General features: G+C 37.0%; 1 long non-coding RNA gene across 1 annotated transcript; it reads left to right on the top strand.

The window, feature by feature from the left end:
* Positions 1 to 3,076: 3,076 nt before the first annotated feature.
* Positions 3,077 to 5,671, top strand: LOC116292185 (uncharacterized). Its single transcript, XR_004196641.2, has 3 exons — positions 3,077 to 4,016; positions 4,221 to 4,381; positions 5,215 to 5,671. It is a non-coding gene; the product is annotated as an uncharacterized LOC116292185 (long non-coding RNA).
* The last annotated feature ends 3,986 nt before the right edge of the window (positions 5,672 to 9,657 follow it).

The following is a 9,657-nucleotide window of genomic DNA, read 5'->3' as shown; positions in this document are numbered from 1 at the left end:
TAGTAATGGTGGATTTACTTGTCTTTGAGCAAAGTTGTTAAAGGAGTGAAGCATTTCTTTACATGCGTATTAAAACATATAAAAGTTTTGTCTTTAGGGAAATTTATTAAAAGACAAAGGATTTTTTTGTCTTCTAAATTTCCCTCATGTTCTATGCATGCGGGAAATTCGGGTTTGTAAAGCCCTCGGAAGACAAAAGAATCCGAGGTGATCATGGTATTACTTATAATAATACAGACAGTAATGTCATATCTTTAGTGATTTTACAAGCATTCGCCGATTTGTAGGTTTTTTCGAAGTATCGACAGAAGTAATTCTGCCTGTAATATAATATGTTGGAGTATAATCAAAGTCGCAAAGGGCATGTTTTTTCAATATCGGAAGTGAAAAAGTACTCATGATTGCGAAAAACGTTGCGCAATAAGCCTTTTCATAGTTTAAGAATCGATTCCACTACGCATGCGATTTTATCCCGAATTTCTCACCTTCTTTTGTTTAATTAAGAACAAAAGAAGGTTTAGACAAAAGAAGGTGAGAAATTCGGGATAAAATCGCATGCGCAGTGGAATCGATTCTTAAACTATGAAAAGGCTTATTAGATGCCGCTCCTAAAACGACGTCATGTAACAGTGATATGGTCAAAAAGTTTCCAAAACCGTATCTGAATGCTCTAAACACGCCTTAAATTCTGCCCTTTTGGTGGTTTATGATGGGGGTACCCGATTGTCAGTTACTATTAACTACTGATTTTTAGGCCAATTATCAGTTAACTGTTAATAATTTAACAAACGCTGACCATAATATTAACAAAATTAAAAGAAATATTCGTTAACTGTCAACTCATAATTTTAGGTTGTGTGTCAGTTACTTATAGCTACTGATTGCTACTGAAGGCCAATTGTTAACAGTTAACAGACCCTATATTTGTTTTAACCATACTTTTTATATTAGCTATATATCAATTAATTTGTTTTAGATTATCATTATTATAATATTTTAGTCTAGTTATCTATATATATATTATAATTTTTGTTTTAATTATAGTTTATTTGTGATACACATTGTAAACGCATTGAGGCGTAGCGAAATGCGTCATAAAAGCTGTAAATTAAATTAAGTTAAACAGTTAACTGTTAAATACCATCCATACACTCTACTTATTGCGTAATATGTAATTTGTCTAGATTTTGAAGCTAATCAGATACACGATCAAATGTGGATTTTGCTATTTGTTTTTCTGCACTTTCTTTTGAGGAATGTCCTCCTATGAATAATTACTTGATGTTCATTGTAAGGGATCACTTGCGGACGTGCTGCAAATTCTGCTAAATACGGATTTTTATTTTTAAATTGGATTTCCCCCAGATTTCACAAAGACTACATAGTCGAGTGATTCCGATATTGACGGATATTCCATTTGCATTGATCATTTATTTTTTGTGTTTGCATAATACTGAATTAAAATGTAGGTTTGCGCCTGAAGCGTATTAATTAATCTATGAAATATGAGCTCCTTTTGATCAAAGCCCTAAGGTTAAGCATTATTGCTTTCGGATTACTTGTTTTTATTTTAATCCCCATCCCCATACGTGGTGTGTCAAGGACTCTCTTGATGTACGCAGAGTCTTCATATTTCATACGCCTAAATGTACTTGTCAACGTATCGTCACTCTAACACACCTCACAATATTCATTACGAGATGACCTTTTAGATCAATAAATCAATTCAAGGTAGATTACTCTTTTTGTTAATTTTTCAAAAATAATAATTTTGGGGTAGGACCACATGACTCAAAATCCCTTAGAATAAAAAAAAAAAAAAAAAAATGAAGCAGCCCCATTTTGGTTGATCTAACGAGCTAATGAGGAATGCTTTGTTATGTCAACCAACATGGCGGCTATGACGTAAAATGAACCCCAAAAAATCTCAGACGAGACCCCATTATTGGAGCCCCGCTGTGAAAGGATGTACTTAATCTTACATGGGATGTGAAGGTCAGGAGTGTTTCCCTACTCCGGAAGCTAGAAGGCACGATTTCAGGAAGAAAGCACCAAAAACACTTACAAGTTTAATATGCTTGGTTTTAAATGACAAAAGTAGATTTTCGTTTTCACTAAGACAATTTAAACTAGCTTAAATATAACACCGGAAATAAGGCAAAGTTAAACTACCTAGCAAGATGGTTTAAGTTGTCCTACCAAATAAATGGGCCAATCACAGTGTTATTCTTGAAAGGTGGCTGTCGGATTAAAACACCTCCAGGAATTTTAGGCAAGTTAACTTTTCTAGTGAAAACACAGCCGTTTTAAAAATGAATGTAAGGTTTCAATTGCTTAGAAGTAAATAAAATCTCGCATGGTTAGGATGGCTTTATACACGATTCAATCGCTATTCTTGACATGTGACGTTGTAGCCGCCATGTTGGTTGACGATGACAAACTTTTTCTCATTAGCTTCTCCACAGGTAGCCCAAGCTTGGTTTCTGTGGTGTCCTGCTATAAGGAAATGTATGGAGGTTCATCAAAAATTTCAATAAAATCATTGAAACGTGAAATAAAGCCTCGACATTTTACCCGATCATTGAGAAATAGCACTTCTTTTGAACTGCGTGGTTATTTTTTGAATTTAGCCCGTTTTAAGTTTTTTCCCCCCACCAGTAAGAAATGAGAGAAGGTTGGAAACTCGAGTCCCAAAAGCGAACCATCACGAGTCTTTGAAACCTCGTACGTCTTCGAATTTTCTTGCAGCGCCAAATTTTAGTCATGACCCTTCTCTCACATCCCTATAGAACCGAGAAAGTCGCATTCGAGATTAGTCTACGCGTTTTTAAGCCATGAAATTTGCCTGTATTCACATACTACCTCGCTTGTTCTGACCCGTACTTGGAGCTCACTGTACACCAATTCAACGGATTTCTTTCGGCAACCGACCCGAGGTCATGACGGAAGTCTTATTTCTCTTATTTCTTACTGGTGGGGAAAAAAATCTTAAAACGGGCTGAATTCAAAAAATAACCACACAGAGCGAAAGAAGTGCTATTTTTCAATGATCGGGTAAAATTTCGAGGCTTTATTTCACGTTTCAATGATTTTATTGAAATTTTTGATGAATCTCCATACATTCCCTCATAACAGGACACCACAGAAACCAAGCTTGGGCTACCTGTGGCTTCTCTTGTTAGATCAACCAACATGGTTGCACCCCAAAGGTAAATAGTATTATTTGCATCCTGATGGAGGATTTTTAGACGGATTTCCGTTATAACAAATAGCTGGGCAATGGATGGCAGATCAAGAGGTCACGATTCTCGCATAATAAATCAGGCTTAATGCATAGTATTGAACATTTCCAAACTCAAGTTTAAAGTGCAAATGAGCCCTTTGACAATGCATTTAGTACTGGTTCTGCATAAAGTAAATAGTGGTTGGTCTCCGGTGTAATAGCCACAGCTGACGTCACGATCGACATTGAATGGAATCAAATTTAATTCCTGATAAATAGTAATAATATAACATTTGTATAGCGCAGATTAGCGTTTTTTTACTATGTGATGTTATATATATGCGATCTTTAACGTGATCGTGTGGTCCTTCTGTCCTGGTTCCCCTGGTTCTTCTGGTTTTTCTGATAAATAGTAATAATATAGCGTTTGTATAGCGCAGATTAGCGTTTTTTTATTATGTGATGTAACATATAGGCAATTTGTACTGCGCATGCGCGCGTTAATAGAAGACAAAAGAATTTTAGCCGCCATTTTGTTTGGAATGCACAGTCTGTTTGTTTTCTGATCGACGTTATCAGAATTTAGAGGCATTCGATGGAAGGGCTTCAAAGAGGATCAAAACTAGAGACGAAGGACTAGCACATGAGCATATCAACAAGTACATCGTCCTTTTATTTGGAGAGAAATCACTCGTCAAAATGTGCTCGAAAGAGAAAAACCTCAAGACATGGTTATCTTTGTTCCAGTTGAATTTCAAATATAACCAGTAAGTTGAGGAAATCTTTCTTTAAGGTGAGAAATTATTCTTTGATGTTTTAAATTTGTTGAATTATACCTTTTAGGTGAAAGCTGATCGTCTAAAATAGGTTGTTTGATAGCCAAATTCGCGTGTAAGCTAATTTTTACTCAAACTCAAAGTCAATTTACTCGAAAGTTTTACTATTCCCCAAGATGGAAATTACCTCTATTAGAATGGCCTTTCTTTCATCTTTACAGGTGTGCAATTTTTTTGTACTGAAAAATTGTGTGGCATATGGTGTTAAAGGAAATGTTAAGACCATTCCAGCTACCTCAGCATATCCTCAAATCTTGGGTAATTTTCCTTGTTAGGTTTACCAAGATCTTCAAGTTGTTGGTTGTTGAAATATCTATATAAGGTAGCTTGAACACCTCAATCTTGTTTATTGTAGTTGTTTTTTGAATTGCTTATCTTTGTCACCAAAAACTATTGGCATAGTTCGTAAGACTTTTACTGCTAAAATATCATTAGAGTGAATGCTACCCCGAGTAAGAAAAAGCAAAATTTCTATTTATTTTTGCTTTTCCCCAAATTTCTATTTGTTATCATTTAAGAGCTAATAGGCTATAGAATTAACTAGTCATTTGCCTTGAAAAATTGTGCAGGCTTTACACTGTAATTTCAAACAGCTGACCTGTCAAGCCTAAATCGGCCATCTTGGCTCATTGTTGTACGCTAATGCAGTAAACTCGTTTTCTTTTCATACTCAAGCTTGTACATGAAACTCTAGAAATGACAAGGCAGTTCTAATTTGTATTAAAATCTAAAAGTCAAAACAGAAGTTATGGCCTTAAACCATTTTTTGAAGATTTTTCACTTTTACTATGTAAATAACTAATATTACACTAAGTGGTATGAATGCATGTATAAGGAAGCATATATAAGGTACTAGATAGAGGAAGTTTAAAGGGTTACAAACCAAGGAAGAAATTAAAACTATCATAGCTCTTAGAGCTGCCCAAGGTAGCTAATAATCTGTAATAGATGGTTTCAACAATTTTCAGATGATGTGAATTTTCAGATGATGTGAACTTCCAGAGAAATTTGTTATAAGCTTATAATTATTAGGATTCTGACCTCTGAATGGGGCCTAAGCCAATCTTTAGGAAGAAATTTCTTTACATACTAATTAGGAAAAGGGAATGATAAATAAATGTAATAACAACGTAGTTTCTTTGTTTCTGTCTATAGGTAGAGATGTATGGTGAAAAGCTAGTCTGCTGGTCCTCAGAAGAAGGAAGATGGATAGGAATGAATTACTTTTCAAACTACAAGGAGTGGATGTTGTTTTGATTTGTTCCTTTCTATATTTTCATTGCAAAGACTAAATTAAAATTAAATTAAGGAATGGATCATAAGTAGCGTGCATCCATCGAGTTATGGATGCACGCGGGAGGTTGCTAAGCACGAAGAAAAGCGTAAGAGTTGCACGACGCGAAGCTTTTTTTTTTTAATTGGGACGGTTTGGTTTTAAAAATTTCTTCCTTTAGAAAGGGGGGTACTTATTAGAAAGGGAGGGGTTATTCGAGAGGGGATGCTTAATAGAGGATTTACGGCAAGTGCATATATACTTTATTGTGCCTTTTCTTTCTCTTATATATTAAGTCAGTCTAACCATGAAACATGAGTAAAAAAGGAAATTTTACCAGTTAGAGAATTTTCTATGATTGTAACCACTTTCAAATATGCTTGCAAGACGAAAACAAGTACAGTACTTGTACAGTGAAATATTAATTATTCACGACTCTACCCCAACGCGGTGATTGTAGGTTAATTTAATTTAGGAATTAACCATCAATCTTGTCACTAAGAAAGAATTAACCGAGTTACCTCCCTTACCTCTATCTATTTTAGCGCCTTTCAACACTAATCTCTCGTTCCCAACGTTGAAATTTCTACTTGATTTTATTAAGATAAAGAGTAAAATAACGACTTAGCGACAACCTTTTTCATAAGGCAATAAAATATCCATTCGATAGCGTTTTAAATAATCTCCAAATGACACAAAAACTAGTAAACAAGCGCTGTTAGACAGAAAATATTCCGCCATCTTGGGCAATCTCTGCAGGCTCAATTCAGCAGTTTTTCTATTAAAACTTATATTTGCACGCATGCGCAGACAAAATGCCTACGTGCTATGTGATGTTATATATATGCGATCTATAACGTGATCGTGTGGTCCTTCTGTCCTGGTTCCCCTGGTTGTCCTGGTTCTTCTGGTTCTCCTGGTTCTTCTGGTTCTTCTGGTTCTCCTGGTTCTTCTGGTTTTCCTGGTTCTCCTGGTTCTCCTGGTTCTCCTGGTTCTCCTGGTTCTTGTGGTTCTTGTGGTTCTTGTGGTTCTTGTGGTTCTTGTGGTTCTTCTGGTTTTCCTGGTTCTCCTGGTTCTTCTGGTTTTCCTAGTCTCCCCCACAGCCGCTTTCAATGTCGTCACGCAACGCTTTCTCCCCCGAGTAGCGGCTGCTTACCCAGCACAACATTCCTTTCCTATGAATTAACCAATCACAATAAACAATCGCAGTACACGTGAAGTAAATACCAAAACTGTGAGCGTTACCCAGAAGTTTACAATTAATACCCGTGGAAGTCAACGGTGTGACAGTGTCAGATTTAAAAGTTATCTAGCCTTTTTGCGATTTTCTTTAGCTTTACACTGCATTCGTTGTTTAGAAAAAGTGATCTGCGCCGCTCATCTTCTTCGTTTATTAAAAATACTGTCAGACTTTATATTCGAATTCAATCTCTTAAATCTTGAGTCGTCTCGTTTAACTTCCATGAGTCTAAATTACGCTTTTTAAAAAAGTTTTCCAGTTTCTTTTTGCTTTTAATATTTTGTTACGAGCTCGATAGCAAGTACAAACTCGAATTCACTATCGGCCGATTAAACAATGTCAATAGCTAAACTTATGAAAATATAAATATTTTCTTTCTTTATGAACAAAGAAAACATTTTTTTGGGCATTAAACATTTAACAAGAACGAATTCAATTTTAATTTCCCAAAGATTTTCTTCCAACTTCCACTCAATGCGTCTTAGAACTATTTCTCTAGTCTCGATTGGTTCTTGAAACACAATGACACTTATCTAATTGGTTGAACACAAACAATAGGAAAGGAATGTTGTGTTCGGGTAAGCAGCCGCTACTCAGGGGAGAAAGCGCTGCGTGACGACACTGAAAGCGGCTGTGGGGTGGACTAGGTTCTCCTGGTTCTTCTGGTTCTCCTGGTTCTTGTGGTTCTCCTGGTTCTTGTGGTTCTTGTGGTTCTTGTGGTTCTGTGGTTCTTGTGGTTCTTGTGGTTCTTGTGGTTCTTGTGGTTCTTGTGGTTCTTGTGGTTCTTGTGGTTCTTGTGGTTCTTGTGGTTCTCCTGGTTCTCCTGGTTCTCCTGGTTCTTGTGGTTCTCCTGGTTCTTGTGGTTCTTTTGGTTCTTCTGGTTCCCCTGGTTCTACTGGTTCGGGATCACTCAAGGATGCGGATCACTCATGGATGCTGGTCTTCGAGGCATTTTTATCGTAGACGTAGCACGACGTCGTAGTCGTCGCACGACGCCTACGACCCACGATGGGGAGGTGGGAGTCGTGGAATCGTGGGACTCGTAGGATTCGTGGAATCGAGGGAATCGTAGTCAATTTTAGTTTTTAATTCTTTTTTTAATTTCTAAACCAGAAATCGTGTTTGTTCATTGTGTACTTTAAAATGCACAGTCTCTACACACATTGAACTTGATAAATTTGCAATGCATGTTTGTTTTTTTTCATTTCTTTTCAGAAGTTTCAACCACAATTGAACCTATATCTTGACATAAAATATAATACGATAAATATCAGTATATTTGTAAACACGCTCCTCTCCATGCCTTTATCGTAAACCGACTTATGCATCGGACTTACTGCATTATAGTCCGACAAGAATAGATTCAAGGTATCAGTACTGCGCGCAGTTTGTAATGTCAATCGAGCTGTGCATACCCGAGTATTAGTTGTATGGTGGATGTGAATTGTCTGCAAGTTTTGATCAGTTTCTCAACTCCTTATATGATGGCTTGTTGGAATCGAACCAACGTTTCTGAATGGATCAGAAACAACCATTAACCATTTTTTGGAGTGTAGTGCATGCCAATCAGTTGTATGTGATTTGTTTGAAGAGGTGCGTGGGTCCTGTAGTTTTTCTATGAATATATATATATATATAACTGAACTGTAACAAATTTCTATTTACAAACTGGAACAAATGAAACGTGAAATGGAGGATGAACTTAAAATATATCTACAAATGGGAGGATAAATGGAGGTGGGTCCTTCTGACCTTTTCGTCCTTCCTCCATTGATCGCCATGGTGAATCAATGTTAAAATAGTAAGGCAGTTTGAAATTGATCAAAGACTTATCACGAAGGTCCTGATAATATTCTCTTCCCCTTTTACAAAAGTTTCAAGTTTGCAGCAAACTCGTTATTATGTGTCTAGGGGTTTTACCTTGGTGTAAGGGAAGGTTCATTCAATATATTAGGAGAAGGACATACTTGGATCTAGTTTGAATGGGAGGGTTTTGATTTTTTTTTAAACTACAAGCTGGCAACTACAAAAAAGTGAAACTCTTAAAATTTAGTATTTTAAAGTCCGGAATCTTCACACACACACACACACACACCCATCCCCTTGTAATATCAAATGAACCTTACCTTGGTATTACTACACAGGTGATTATAGAAAACCACGCCCTCTTGTTGGTCAGCCACTGAACTGGCCGTCTTGCTAGATACCTTGTGCTTAGTGTTCTTAGGGATCGTACACTAATTCACATGAATTGTTGTAATAATCACATGCGTAGTAATATTTAAAAAAAATTATGGGACGCAGGCTCGGTGATTATCGTTGAAATGTTTTCTCTAATATGTATCGAACTACCGGTAAACCGTTAATCACCTCGTCTTCATCCAATAATTGTTAAAGAGGCATTTGGATGATAAAAAACCGTTTTTTGATAGTTCAAATAATTCAAATATTTTGAATCATATTTCATATATTTCAATCTTCAATTATCATCATGAAAGCCAGATTGGCAACTTTTTTTATGATTGGGAAAATTTGATTTAAAAATAAAAATATCAAAACTGGGGTTGAGTAAATGACGTCATGTACCCTCAACTTAGGTACTACAATTTTCCAACGAAAAATGTTTCGCCAGCCTGGCCTTCATAATAATAATTGAGTCACATCATCATCCAAATGCGACTTTAACCAATTTAACCTCCTGGTTCCCCTGGTTCCCCTGGTTCCCCTGGTTCCCCTGGTTCCCCTGGTTCCCCTGGTTCCCCTGGTTCCCCTGGTTCCCCTGGTTCCCCTGGTTCCCCTGGTTCCCCTGGTTCTTCTGGTTCTCCTGGTTCTTCTGGTTCGTGTGGTTCCCCTGGTTCTTCTGGTTCTTCTGGTTCTTCTGGTTCTTCTGGTTCTTCTGGTCCTCCTGGTTCTTCTGGTCCTCCTGGTTCTCCTGGTTCCCCTGGTTCTTCTGGTCCTCCTGGTTCTCCTGGTTCCCCTGGTTCTTCTGGTTCGTGTGGTTCTCCTGACTCAGGTAAAAATCAAAGGCAACCCAAATTATATAAACAAATACCACACCAACCGCAATGCGACGGTTTTGGGCTTC

Source organism: Actinia tenebrosa, unplaced genomic scaffold (assembly GCF_029948245.1).
Source record: "Actinia tenebrosa isolate PJP-AT-01 unplaced genomic scaffold, QUT_ActTen_1.0 PGA_scaffold4__44_contigs__length_22323623, whole genome shotgun sequence".
In the NCBI taxonomy this organism is placed as follows: Eukaryota; Metazoa; Cnidaria; class Anthozoa; order Actiniaria; family Actiniidae; genus Actinia; species Actinia tenebrosa.
Note: the sequence above shows the minus strand (reverse complement) of the source record. Positions and strands in the feature narration are given on the sequence as shown.